The following is a 15,253-nucleotide window of genomic DNA, read 5'->3' as shown; positions in this document are numbered from 1 at the left end:
CTCCCGAGTAGTATTACGGGTGCATACCACCACACCCAGCTAATTTTTGCATTTTTAATAGAGACGAGGTTTCACTATGTTGGTCAGGCTGGGTCTTGAACTCCTGACTTCAAGTGATCTGCCTGCCTCGGCATCCCAAAGTGCTGGGATTACAGGCGTAAGCCACTGCGCCTGGCCTAAAACATTTCCATTTTTAAGGGCAGTTTTAGGTTCACAGCAAAATTGGAGAGGAAGGTACAGACTTCCTATATACGCTGGCCCCTCCAACCTCTCTTCCCCTCCCATAGGTGTAGCTTCTCCCATTATCAACGTCCCCTACCAGAGTGGTACATTTGCTACAAATGATGAACCTACATTGACGCATCATGATTCCCCAAAGTCCTAGGGTTCACCCTTGGTTTTATACATTCTGTGGGTTTGGACATACGTATAATGACATCTATCTATCATTATAGTATCATAACGAGTATTATCACTGTCTTAAAAATTCTCTGTGCTCTCCTTATTCATAAAAGTAAGAAACCTAGGAGTGTTTCTGTCTTTGGTTTCCAATTACTTTGGCCTGAGATAAACTGGGACTTCTCAATTCGTTCCAGGCCATTGAACAGTTAATGAGAAGCATTTCATGGCGTTTCTAAAACTCTTGTAGACTAATAATAACTATAATGAAGTATACAGAAATTCATTAATATTTATAAAAGTAATAAACATGGAATAATAGAATTATGTTAGTATTAAAATTCAATTATTAATTACATTATTATTTCAACTAATTTTGCAAAAGACCATTGACTATAGGTTCTTAGAGGCTAAAAGAAAATTAGAAATATACTACCCCACCTCCTTTGTTTTACAAATGAGAAACTAAAGCGTCCAATGTTTAAGTGATTTGCCTAATCGAAGCCAGGACCAAAACTTATCTAATGATGTCTAAACATAGTGCGTTCCACCAAATCAAACAGTTGGGTCTTCCTGTTTTCCCTTTTTTCCCCTCTTCTTTTCAAGAATGAATATTCTGAAATATTTTCCAGATATGGAGTCACCGATTTATAATGATAAATCTGCAAGAAGATAAAGTTTTGCATATTTTCTTACATTTGTGTTTTAAATTGATAGCTGCTCTCAATGGCATGTTAAAAAATACTTTAGTGAATTTCATATTTTGATACAGCTTCCAGCACAGATCAGCAATTTCTCTGAAATTTTTTGATTATTCGTTTGATTCCAGAAATTCTGTTTCACTGGTACTAATTCAATGCATTTATTTTTCTTTTGAGAATGGTACCTTACTATAAATGTCGCATGAGGAAAAGCATTGCCATTTAAGCTAAAAAAGTGCTGAATATGACATGCATGTTGGAAAATGTGTGATGCTGTCTTATAATTTTAGCTCAGGTTTATACAAATGAGGGCATTTATCTTGTTATTTTCACAGCCATACACACTTACTGCCACTTGAAGTTATCCTTACAACAGATCTTCATTAATTAAGTTTGTCTTACAGGAGCGGAAGGAAAAGGATGATGTGAATTTCACCTTTGAAAGGCAGCAGTAGGCAATGCAACATTTAAGAAGTGTTTTTTGCCTGTGCCCATAAAAAGCTATATACCATTATGTTGATGGATTTGCTACTTTGTGTCCTATTAAGTATAAAATGTGACCATATATTTTGGATTCCAAAGTCTTTTCTGGTTTGTTGAACACAATAATGCTTAAGATGATGATTTAAATTAGTTTTAATGTACTTGGGTAATCAAGCATATAGTGCTTTGAAGCCACTAAGGCAGAAAAAGAAGAGATATTTCAGCCTTCCCCAGTAATGAGACCCATAAATCAAAAGAACGAACATGGAAACTTCTAGCAAGCCTAGGGATCTAATTTCAAACACCTTAAAAGAGACTCCTTTTTTGGTTTAGGCTTGCCATGTCCGTGGTGCCCAGTGGAAGGGCTGATCTGGAAAATTTGGATAAAAAACAGAGAACCGCTATAGGATTAAAACAATGGAGCCAGACACTCTCAGCCTTTGGATTTGAGAGGCTTGTGTTTAAGAAGTCTGGGCCTGAAGAGGTGGAAATACAGGGGGCGTAGATTCAGTTACAGATACATACATGTTCAAATACCAAATACATGTCATTTAAGGGAATCATAAGATGACTTTGTAAGAGGGAGACTTTTTTCCATTTAGCAAATAATTGTAATAGACTTTTCAAACTAACTCTGAAGTGAAAGTTTGAGCATAAAAGCTTTTCAGCTGACAAAGAGAAATGGCATGAATGTCTGAGAAAAAAACCAGACACATCCCTAAAACAACAGAGAAATGCCTTCTAGACTTTAGATACATCTATGGCAAATAGGAAGACAGGCTATTTCTAGACCTCTGGCAGGAAGACTGGCCTTTTACTCAGTCCTTAAAGGAAGAAAATAGCCAAGAGAAGTTTGGAATAAGAAATCCAAGTTCTTTTACACGTTGTTGGTTCAGGCAATGTCAGAGATTTTTTTCATAGCTTGTCTCTTGGAGGCTGACCTTGGACTGTGTACATGGACCTATTTTTAAACTGTAGACTCCATTTCACTCCCACATATTTTACCCTTCTACTGTTCAAGTGCTAAAACCAGGGATTATTTAAGTTAGTTTACACTCTGTTGCAGCCTGGGGTGAGAATTTAGGATTCCAAAATTGTGTTAGAAGTGGGTTGAGAGGAAATAAATGTGGAGAGGCTAAATGACAGTAGTGGTATGGACCATTTTCCTTTGAATTTCCCCCTATTTTTAAAATACTCACTGGAGTCCTAGGATACACACAGATAATTGACGTATCTGTAGGGATATTTGCATTCAAGGTAAGTTTCTTTTGATTTTAGTAACATGTGGCTTTTGATTATTATGGAGGACAATGTAATCCCAAAGTATAATGGTACAATTATTTTGCCATTTAGGTTTATATCTTAATTTGGGCTTTGCTTAAATCATCTTGGGGGGGTGTGTGTGTGTGTGGAATGTGTGTGTATGATATATGTGGGTAGGTGAGATAGCGAGGGAGGTAGGGAGGGAACTTTTAAATGCTCTTAGTTGTACTGAATTTTAAATTCAGATTTGTGTGTGTGTGTGGAAGGAAATGCATTTGTCATGGCTAACTGTGGTCTTTAATAGCAATGTGACTAGAGCGTGAATTATTTTCTTATTCAAAGAAAAATGAGGGGATCAGAAGGGCTACTGGTTTTCAAACAAAAAAAATAGTACAAGGTTTACATTTTTAAAAAACTTGTGTGTTATAGTGATTGAAATTTTCTTGTTTGGCAGCCTTTTCAAAAATAAAAAATTGTATTTCATAAATTTTTTTTTCTGAAATAGCTCTTGCAAACAATTATATGAATCAAAACTGAAAACTAATTGTAGCCATGTATTTGATTATATCAGATCATAGACCAATAACAAGGATGTTTCTACTGAATTGTAGAAACTGGAGTTGGTGGGACACATTCCTTTAACTTTGAGGGATGATTATGGATAAGGCAACTGAAGTGTTTATGGAAGATAATTCAGTCTATATTTAGGAAAGACTTCCTTTTTCTAACCAAATGTGGTGGGTTTTAAAAATCTTAGAAATATATATTACAAGATGGATTGATGATCCTGGTCCATCCATTAATCCACCCTGTTTTCTTAATGCCTTTCAGACTAAGATGCACACATCATGAGTAAGTTTTTACCTATAAACACTTTAGCATGCATGTCATTAACTGGAGGTCAGTATTTGCTTATAGTGTTATTTTTAAGGTGAAATTTACAGTGTGCTGAAATGTACAAATCTTACATGCACCCTTTGAATTTTGAGAAATGTATACTTGTGTGATCCAAAACTCTATCAAGGTAGAGGCCTTGGCCAGTATCTAAGTTATCTCATCAGTTTTCTCAGTCCTACCCCAGAGACAACCACTCTTCTGATTTTTTTCACCATAGTTTTCACTGTTCTAGAAACTTCATGTAAGTGAGATTATACAATGTGTACCCTTTTGTAGAAGACTTTTTACATACTTTTACTATTTTTGGAATTTGTTAATACTGTCGTAGAATAAGCAGTTCATTCCTTTTTATTGTTAGGTAGTACTCCATTGTATAAATATGTGGCAATTTGTTTGTCCAGTCATCTGTTGATGAACACCTGGGGTGTTTCTAGTTTGGGGCTATTATAAATAAAACTGCCATGATCATTCTTGTGAAAGTTTTTCTGTGGACATATGCTTTCAATTCTGTTGGGTAAGTACCAAGGAGTAGAATTTCTATGTATAAGGTAGGTATGTGGTTAGTTTTATAAGAAACTCTCAGATGTTTTTTCCAAACCGGTTTACCATTTTAGCTTTTCTACTAAGAGTGGATGAAAGTTCTGGTTGCTCCACATCTGGTCTTACAGTATAGTATTGTCAGTCTTCTTCATGTTAATCATTCTTCTGAGTGTGTAGTGGTATCTCATTATGTTTTTAATTTGCATTTCCCTGATGACTAATGATATCGAATAGCTTTTAATGTACACATTAACCATCTGTATATTCTCCTTTGTGAAATGTCTATTGAATCTTGAATCTTTTGCTCATTTATTATTCAGCTTTTTTTTTTTTTTTTTTTTTTTTTTTTTTTGAGACGAAGTCTTGCTCTGTCGCCCAGGCTGGAGTGCAGTGGCGCGATCTCTGCTCACTGCAAGCTCCACCGCCTCCCGGGTTCACGCCATTCTCCTGACTCAGCCTCCCGAGAAGCTGGGACGACAGGTGCCTGCCACGACGCCCGGCCAATTTATTTGTATTTTTAGTAGAGACGGGGTTTCACTGTGTCAGCCAGGATGGTCCCAATCTCCCGACCTTGTAATCTGCCCGCCTCGGCCTCCCAAAGTGCTGGGATTGCAGGCGTGAGCCACCGTGCCCGGCCAGCTTTTTTTTTCTTAGTGAGTTGGAATTTTTTATTAATATATATCCTGGATACCAATCTTTTATCGCTCTGTCTCATAAACACACACACACCATTTTTTCCTGTTACTGTGTTAGTTTTCTTAACAGTGTCTTTTGGTGAGCACTTTTTAATTTTGGTGCAGTCTGATTTATCTGTTTTTGTATGATTATTGATTTCTGTGTGTCACTCAATAAATCTTTGCCTGCTTTCAAATTATAAAGATATTTTCCTATGATTTGCCTGCTTTCAAATTATAAAGATATTTTCCTATGATTTCTTCTAGAGCTTTGTTGTTTTAGCTTCTATGTTTAGGTCTAGGATTAACTTTGAGTTCACTTGTAAGGTGAGAATCCAGGATGCTTCATGTTTTTTCTTTATACTGATATCTAGTTGTTCAGGATCATTTGTTGAAAAGAGTTTCTTTTCTCCATTGGAATGCTTTGGCACCTTTTATCAAAAAATCAGTTGATCATATATGTGAGTCTGTTTGGGAGTTTCCAGCTATTCTGTTGATCTGTTGTTGATCCTTATGCTAGTATAGTAATTGCCTCCTTATCTGTGAGACGATACGTTCCAAAACCCCCCGTGGATGTCTGAAACTGTGTATAGTACAAAACCCACTATGCTATGATTTTCCTATCTGATAACCAAGATAGCTACTAAGTGACAAATGTGTGGGTAGCATATGCAGTGTGGATATGCTGGAAGAAGACATGAGTCATGTCCCAGGTGGGACACAGCAGGACAGATTTCACACTACTCAGAATTTAAATCATGAATTCTTTACTTCTGGAATTTAAAACTTACAAATTGTTTATTTCCGGAATTTTAAACTTCTGAATTGTTTATTTCCATTTACTGTTATGAGACTGAAACCATGGGTAACTGAAACAACAGAAAGCCAACCACAGATAAGCGGGGACTCCTGTTCCACACTGTCTTGAGTACTGTAGCTTCACAAGTAAGTCTTCAAATCAAATTGGGTAAGCCCTCAATTTTGTTCTGCATTTTCAAAAGCAGTTTTTGACATTTATAGGCCCTTCATATTGCTGTACGAATTATAGAATTAGTTTATCAGCTTCTTTTTTTTTTTAAAGTCTGATGTGATTACAATTTGCATTGTCTTGAATCTGGAACACCTGGTGAAAACTATTTTCATAATAATACTTAGGCATTATTTGCTTTCACACTCATTGTCTCAGGAGTACAATGGAGTTTTCCAGAGGATACATAATGTGTGATATTGCAACAGATTGAATGCAGAAGCAGATAGGCAAATCAGGCTGTTTTCTTTTTATGTTAAACATTAACGATATTTACAAAAGTGTAAAACAATGCAAATCTTAATAAATTTTATTTTAGGAAAAATAAAAATTATTTTAACATTTAATGGGCTTGTTAATTTTAAATGAATTAATATTTTAACATTTTTAAATTTTAAATTCCTTCTCTGGTGAATTTTGATAGCTATAAACCATGTAAATATTAAAAGTTTTTTGGGATCCTCAGTTGTCTTTAAGAGTTTCAAGGAGTCCTGAGAATGAAGGGTTTGAAAACTGCTGCCGTAGCTCAATTTTGGAACAGTTGATGCCTTAACAATATTTGTTTTTTCAATCTATGAACATGGTATATCTCTACATTTATGTATGTTTTATAGTTTTCAGTATAGATATTTCTGAACATGTTTTGTTAAATATATTTCTAAGTATTGTGTATTCTTTTTTTCATGATCTTGACTCACTGCAACCTCTGCCTCCCAGGTTCAAGTGACTTTTCTGCCTCAGCCTCCTGAGTAGGTGAGACTACAGGCACCCACCACCATGTCTGGCTAATTTTTGTTTTTTTAGTAGAGACAGGGTGTCACCATGTTGGGCCAGGCTGGTCTCAAACTCCTGACCTCACGATTTACCCGCCTCGGCCTCCCAAAGTGCTAGGGTTACAGGCATGAGCAACTGCACCCAGCCGCTAAATATTGTATATTGTTTACACTTACATAAATGTAATATAACTTTAAATCGAGTTTTCTGCTAATATATAGAAATACATTTAATTCCATTTAGTGACCTTTCAGCCTGCAAAATTTCAAAATTCACACATTACTCTGGTAACCTCAAACTTATATTGTCAAGAACTGTGAAAGGTTTGAGATTTTATCTCGCTTGCAGGCTAACAAGTTAGCCTCCCACAGTTTCATGGACGCTGACAGAAGACAGGAGAATCCTGGATAAGAGATAAAGAACTTTATTACTCATGGCATAGCAGGCAGCATGAGCTTCATGTTTGGATTGGGTCTCCACACTCCCTAAGCTTCATGGGGTAATGCACAGTAGCTCAGGTAGATGTTACTCATGTAGTAGGTTTGTGTCACAGTTGAGGAACCCTGAGCTTAGGAAATAGCATTCTTTAAAAGGGGCTGCTAGCCAACTTTGCCTAATCTTTGTGCCAGAGGGAGATGTTATTTTCATTTCCCTGAATAGCAAACAGATCTTTCCTTTGCCACAGAAGGAGATACTATCTGTTTTCCAAGACTGTGTGCTATATAAACATTCTTGAAAAGACAGGCCAGAAGAAAAGCTGATAAAGATATGCAGAAACATAGAAGGCACATGGGTAATTTTTTCCCAACTTGTGTTGTTGGGATTTTCTTCTTAGTCATGTCATGTCAAATACAGTTAGTATTATGTCATTCCAATATTTAATACTTCTCCCCTTTTGCTCTGTTGTACTAGCCAGGACTGCTAGTGTAATGTAGAACAGGAGTGGTGACAGTGGTCATCTTTGTCATCTTTGCCTTTTGTTCTAGGGTGAAAGTATGTTATTTTACCAATCAGTATAACACATTAACAAAATAATCATTGTAGAAATGGGGTCTAAAATGAGGAAATTATCTTATATTACTAATTTGCTGAGTGTTTTCTTTTATCATGAAGGCTTGTTGTATTTGCCAAATGCATTTTCTGTATGTAGTGTGATCATCAATAAAAATACGATTATTTTTTATTCCTTTATTCTGTCAGTATGGTTTATTAAATCAGTTAAGTTTTAAATGTTAAACCAACCTTGCATTACTAGGATAAATTCCACTTGAGGTGAGGCATGGTGGTTATACCTGTAATCCCAGCTTTGGAAGGCTGAGGCAGGAAGATCACTTGAGGCCATTAGTTTGAGACCATCCTGGGTAACACAATGAGACTCCATCTCTACAAAAAATAAAAACATTAGCTGAGTGTGGTGGTGCATGCCTGTAGCCCAAGCTACTCGGGAGGCAGATGTGGGAGGATTACTTGAGCTCAGGAGTTTGAGGTTACAGTGATGATCATGTCACTGCTCTCCAGCCTGGGTGACAGAGTAAGACCTTGTCACCCTGTTTCGCTACAGAAAAAAAAAAAAAATCCTACTTTGTCAGGATGTATTAGCCCTTTTATATATTATGAATTTGATTTGTGGATGCTTTTAAAGGATTTTTTGATATATGTTGATGAGGAATATTGGTCTGTGAGGGTTTGGTATCATCATTATGATGGCCTCCAAAAACAAGTTGGGAAGTGTTTCTTCTTCCTGTATACTTTGAAGGTTTTTATAAGATGGGTTTTCTATCTTTCTTAAACGTTTGTTAGAATTAACTAGTGAGCCATTTGGTCCTGGTCTTTTATTTATGAAAAAGTTTTTGAAAAAATTTGCTTCACTAAGTATAGGATTATTTATATTTTCGGTTTCATTCTGTGTCCTTCTTTTTATCAGTCTGACAGATGAAAATAATCTGTTTTAAATAACAGTGAGGTTAAATATTAGTAGTTTATGGCTGTTTGCATTTTTTTCCTCCAATTTTTAGGCCAGTTTTCTATTAGGTCATGTATCTTTTTCTTGTTGAACTCTTTATATAATACTATGAACTTTCTGATATCTGTCTGTCTACTAACCTATAATCAATATTTTCCATATTTCTCTTTTATTTTTGTTTATATGTATTTGCTATGCAGAATATTTTAAATTTTTATGTAGTCTTATCTATTAATTTTTTCTATATGGTGTTTGGCCCTAGTATTGTAAACTTGTATTGGATCACAACCATGCTCACTTGTTTATATGTTGTCTATAGCTGCTTTCTTCCTATAATGGCAGAGTTGAGTTGTGGCAGAGACTGCATATAGCTCTGTGATCACTTTTTACTGCTGCTTGGCACACCAGAAATCACAGTTACCACAGTTAGAAATTGTCAGTGTTTTTAGTGACATCTGTTTTACCTTTCAGTGACAATTTATTTTTTAAAAGTGTAAATCCTTGATGTCAGAGGAACAGAAAAGTAGACTTTGAATGTCATACTTTAAAGGCACAGTGGAGTATGGATTATTTTGTTTATAAATTAGATGGCAAAGCATTGTGTTTATTACGTAATGAGACTATAACTTTGTTAAAAGAATATACAGTATGCTGACATTATCATACTAATCACTTATCACAATATTTTAAACTCACATAAATGCAGTGGTGAAAAACTAGAAAATGTAAAATCAAATATCTCATTATAGCAGAATTTCTTTACACAAAAAAGAAAATTCAGCTGCAAACAAAGGAAATTTCCAAGTGACTCCTTTGTTATCCAAGTCAGGAAAGCCATTTATTGATGGTGAGTTAATTAAATCATGTTTGATTGCAGTAGCTGAAGAAATGTGTTCAGAGAAAAGAAAATTGTTTCAGACTCTTCTTAGCCGTAAGCACTTTGGGAGGCTGAGATGAGAGGATTGCTTGAGTCCAGGAGTTCGAGACCAGCCTGGGCAAACTAGAGAGACCCCATTTCCAGAAATAATAATAACAGTAAAAAATAGCCAGGCATAGTGGCATGTGCCTGTAGTCCCAGCTACTCCAGAGGCTGAGGCAGGAGGATTCCTTGAGCCCAGGAGGTTGAGGCTGCAGTGAGCTATGATCATATCACTGCCCTCCACCCTGGGCTATGGAATGAGACCTTGTCTGAGGGCTAAGATTTATTTTTTTCTGAACAGGATAAACTGACTTCAGCTACTATTATTGAAGACTGAATGGCTTTGGAAATTAGCTTTAGCTGCAGAGTTGATGAATTCAGCATAAAACTATAAGGCAAAGCAGTGCTTATATGTGAAAGTTAATATTGAAGTAGAGTTGCTTAGATGCCACCTAACATTATTTTAATCACTAGTAATATTAAGATGCTTTATACACTTCCTACGTTGTCAAAAGTTAAAATAAGAAATGATGTCTCCGTTTCCATACCAGTTGTAGCAGATACATTTTCTTAGCTCAACTAAGTACTGTTGACCTTCCATATCCACGAGTTCTGCATCTGTGATTTCAACCAACTTTGAATCAAACATATCCAGGAGAAACAAATGGCATCTGTGCTGAACATTCACAGACAATTTTTGGTCATTATTCTCTAAACAATACAGTATAACAACTATTTACATAGCATTTACATTATATTAGGTAATGAGTAATCTAGAGATTATTTAAAATATACAAGAGGATATGCATAGATTATACACAAATAGTATGACATTTTATATTAGGGATCTGAGGGAGGTCCTGGAACTAATCCCCCATGGATACCAGGGGACAGCTGTACCAGCAGTGCTTTTGGACCACAATGCAAGTAGAAAGGAAATTTCTATAATTCAAAATCTGTTTAACTGTGTAGTTGAAGAGCTTCCACTTAACTTTAATTGCAAGTGAAGAATCCGAAATGGTAGCAACATACTAAAAGGAGAATATCAAGAGAAGAATATAATAAAAATTTTTAAATGCCATCCAAGTAATGAATATGCTTAAATAAAATCATATGCTCCTGGATAGCAGTATTTTTTCCATACACAAATAGGTGTGTGAAAAGACATTTTCAAAGATGAAATATGTAAAATCTCATTACAGATTAGCATTAGGAGAGTAACATTTGTGATTCTTATTTTGTGAATTGGGGGGAGGGTGTAAACATATGTTTTGATTTCTCTTGAATAAATGCCCAGGAGTGCAGTTACTAAGTCATGTAGTAGTTGCATGTTTAGTTTTTTTTTTTTTTTTAACAAAAAACATTATTTTTTAGATAATTTTTAGGTTCACAGCCAAAATGAAGGGAAATAGATATATAGCCCATGTACTCCCTGCCCCCAAATGTGCACAGCTTCTTCTGTTATCTATTACCACTCCCACATCAGAGTCAGAGTGGTAATTTGTTATAAATGATGAACCTACATTGACACATCATCATCATCCAGAGTCCATAGTTTATATTGCTGACTCTTGATGTTGTACATTCCGTGAGTCTGGACAAATGAATAATGGCATGTATCCACCATTATAGCATCCTACAGAGTATTTTCACTGCTCTAAAAATCCTCTATGCTCCACCTATTCATTCTTCCTTCTCCCCTCATCCTTGGCAACCACTGGTCCTCTTATTATTTTGATAACATTTGCAGTTGATTTTGATCATAAGGAATACTAACTTTGAGTCCCAATTAAGCACATTGTCATCCCTCTACCAAAAGAATATCATTCTTCACATTAGGAGGCTTATATACAAATAATTATACTTTGTTATTAATATTATGTTTTGAATTTTGTCAATGAAAAATGTGTGTGAAATTGTTTTCTCTCAATAAGCACCCTCTATGATACCCTCAATATTGCCTTTTGGCCCACAACTAAAGTATATACTATATGGGTCTTTATTGAAAAAGTTTGCTAACCCCTGATTCATATCAATGTTTAACTATTCTAACCATTTAGATCAGAGAATGAATGTTTTTTGTGCCTCAATAAATGTCAATTTCAAACACCAACAGTAGGAAAGGAAATTGTGTTTGGGGCTCAGGTTATTTTGCCCCAGAAGTTATGCTTACTTAAAGTTTACTCTTGTTCTGAAATTGTGTTAAGTTGTCTGGGAGAGGCCTGAGCAAAATACACGACCGTTGGTTCCTCTCCTTGTACTTGTTAGGTATCCCTGGTAGCCTGAGACGATGGCCCCACTCAAAGCCAGACTTCAGAGAGCTTGGACTGAGGAGGAAGATACCCCTGGCTCTGTGCACTGATTCCTCCCTCCCTGCCCTGCTCCATTCATACCCACACCCTCTCCCTGTAGTCCACATCTCTTCCTCCTGTGCATGGGAATATCTAATCCCTCAGTTCCTAAACTTCTGCAGGTGAAGCACCCATTCTTTTCGTTCCCACTGATGATCCATTTTGGTCTGGAGGATAGTGTTGTCTCCTAGGAAGTCAACAAGCAAGTCTGAGCTGCCTGCGCAAGTTTTTACTGTTTGCTAAGGCATCTCTAGGATGAACAGGGGGCAGGTCACTGTTACCTGCTGACCTTGAAACCCTTGGTGTGTGTGCAGCACAGCCTGGAAGTTGTCAGTCGAGATTATTCTCAAGTCTCATAGACTCAGGTTCCTAGCACAAAAATCTGCATCCAGACCAGTTATCAGCTCACAAAACAAAGTTGAAGAGAACAAGAATGAACATCATGCAGTCTCGATTTTTGCCTCTCGGTTCTCCCTTGCCCCCATTTTCATCCACAAATGTTTACTGTCTTTACCATTTGTGCAATCTTAATTTCTCTGGGTTATTTATAGGGAGTGGGTGGGTACAGTGCTCATGACTTAGAATGGAAGACAGTATTCCCCGAAGAGCTCTCAACAGCTCACAGTCTGAGAGAGACCCTGTGGGTATTTGGTCTGTTGATCCTGTTGAAAAGTGAGCATAGCATGTGGGAAAGTGACTCATGGATGTGACTTCACCATTGCCCTCCTTTTAAACTTCTTACAGTGAAAGCATAACCCAGTTCTGACAAAGGTTTTCAGCCAGGGCTGGGCCTGCCTTTGACTCAGCGATGTGTCACATTCTCTCTGCCGGAAACTCGCATTCTTAACACCAGTCATCATGGTCCTGGCAACACACTTTTTGGAGAGGTGTTGGTATTTGGTGGATTTATTTTCTTTTCCAGCTGCCCACAAAAAACAAACTCAGAAATATCTATTTTTTTTCCTTTGAAAAGTTTGTTGGAATAGTATGTCATTTCTCCATCTGGAGCTGTTGTTGCTTTGCCAAGGATAGTTTGCTTAGGGCCATGGCAAGGTGACGGTGGCCCTAAGTGAAGGGTAAAATAACTGGGGCGGCATGCCTGTCTGGGATGGTGAAACCTCTGAGCTGCTGTCAGGCGGTGGGTGGCTAGCCGTGGCTGGCGGCCACAGGCCCTCTCTTCAAGTGTGGCTGGGATTTGCTTAAAGAAGTCCTTTAAGTTCCTTAAGTAATGTCTGCCCAGTCACTCACCTAAGTGGATACCTCTTTACTGTTCAGTGATTTTGTGCCAAGAGAATGCCTAGACTTGCCAGCCCACATTGGAAACTTCCCAGAAGCCCAAGGGCCACACCTAATTTACAAGAACTGGAGCCCCTATTCCATTCCTTGGCTGCTGCTTGCAGCTTATGGGAGAGGCATGTTCTAACGGGCTCCTTTCCTTCTAATTTGTAGATCCTGTGCAGACGGCTCCTTGAAGGCAGGGCCATGCCTTTCTTGTATGTTTTCCCAGAGTGTTGAGCTCAGAGAAGACCCCAGTAGAGAAGGCACTGTGGTGTTGGAGAGTAACAGCTGTCTAGTAGTTAGGGGAATAGGGTCAAAACTCCACGTTGGCCACCAGCTATAAGATCTTGGCCCAGTCAGTTCATTTCTCTGGGCATTTCCTCATCATCCAATTTCTGGGCTGAGTGATTCTCTAAAGCAGTGGTTCTCACTCTTGCTAGATGTATCAGAAACACCTGTGAACTTTTTATTCTTTAACCACACATGATCTGGCCACAACCCCATAGTGGGTTCAGAAAGTCTGGGTGGAGCTTGCAGAGTAAAGATTTTTCCAGAGTTCTTTATGACCAGGGTTGAGGGCCACTATGTGCAGTCCCTCCTGTCTTTTATGAATAAATTTAACATCTGACTAGATAAGCAATGGGAACAAAGAGTGAGTCATTAAGGCCACTTCCAAGCTCACTCACGTGGTTTTGGGTAGGTCTTGGTTCCTCACGGCTTTTGGCAGAAGGCCTCATTCGTACCTCACTACCTGGACCTCTCCATAGGACAGCTAGCTTGCCTTCCTCACAGTGAATGAGAATGTGGACAAAGTAGAAGCTACAGTCTTTTTGTAATGCAATCTCAGAAGTGATGTCCCATCACATTTGCCATATTCTATTCATTAGATCTATCTCGTACTCAAGGGGACAGGATTCTGCAAGAATCTGGACTACTAGATGGTGGGATCATTGGGTGCCATCTTAGAGGCTGCCTCGCACAGCATCTAGGAGGTGGCTGCAGAATGGATTTTGGAGCAGGAACGGGGGAAGATATGCAAGGAATCAGCAGGGTGTGGTCCACAGACTAATGGAAGGAGGATAGAATTCAAGTATGGGCTAGGTTATGATGTTGTAACAACAAGTCATAATCTGAGGGGCTTGAAATAACAAAGATTTATTTCTTCCTCATGCAGATATTCATTACAGGCTGTTTTGGGCTCTGTGCCATATCATCACACGTGGGACATGTTCATCACAGGTCATTTGGGGATTTTTCTTTATGTCATTTTTACTGTCGGACCCAAGTTGACAAAACAGCTTGAATGTGGAAAACCTCCAATTGTGCTTCTCCCACTATACTCTCACAGAGCAAATCTGACACCGGATGTGTGGGGATTTCTGCCCACCAGCACGCAAGCAGTCAGTTCTGCAGTGCGTACCGACTGAGTGTCCTTTAATTGAATTCTGACACTGTCTACCTGGAGACAGCATCGGATCCCACAGGTTCAGGGCTCAGTCCCACGAGACGGCCCACCATTTCAGATACTGGTTGCAAGTCTGAGCCTCTGGAACTTCTGACCAACCAGCCTCAAGTTGGGGTTTCTATGATCTGCTGTATGGGTTTGATTAATTTGCTAGAGCGGCTCACAGAACTCATGGAAACACAGGTTTACCAGTTTATTATAAAGGATATTGCAAAGGATACAGATGAAGAGGTGCTTAGGGAGAGGTGTAGGGGAAGGGGCACAGATCTCCCATGTCCTCCCGGGATGCACCACCCTCTAGGCACCTCCACATGTTCAGCTATCTGAAGCTCTCTGAATCCAGTCCTCTTCAGCCTTTTATGGAGACGTCATTGGATAGGCATGATTGAAGCATGGAGTGGGGAAACCTACCAAGGCCTGTCCAGATTCTTCTCAGCCTCCCTGTGCAGCATTCCTTCCTCCAGGGTCTGGGGCAGCACTCCTGAAATAGGGGCCTTAGGACCTGCAATCAGACAAGGA

General features: G+C 38.2%; 1 protein-coding gene across 17 annotated transcripts in view; it reads left to right on the top strand.

Annotated features, from left to right (window-relative positions):
• LTBP1 (latent transforming growth factor beta binding protein 1) overlaps positions 1-15,253 on the top strand; it is a 445,837-nt gene that overhangs the window by 109,994 nt on the left and 320,590 nt on the right. For 5 of the 17 annotated variants that reach the window (XM_074011988.1, XM_074011987.1, XM_074011985.1 and 2 more), the window contains exon 1: positions 2,653-2,840. The exons of the other annotated variants lie outside the window; for them this stretch is intronic. The gene's annotated coding sequence lies outside the window, so the exon portion shown is untranslated. Of the gene's footprint in view, positions 1-2,652; positions 2,841-15,253 lie in introns of those variants that run through there. 17 annotated transcript variants of the gene reach the window in all.

Source organism: Macaca fascicularis, chromosome 13 (genome assembly GCF_037993035.2).
Source record: "Macaca fascicularis isolate 582-1 chromosome 13, T2T-MFA8v1.1".
NCBI lineage: Eukaryota > Metazoa > Chordata > Mammalia > Primates > Cercopithecidae > Macaca > Macaca fascicularis.
The sequence above is the reverse complement of the archived record's forward strand: the minus strand, read 5'-3'. Positions and strand labels throughout refer to the sequence as shown.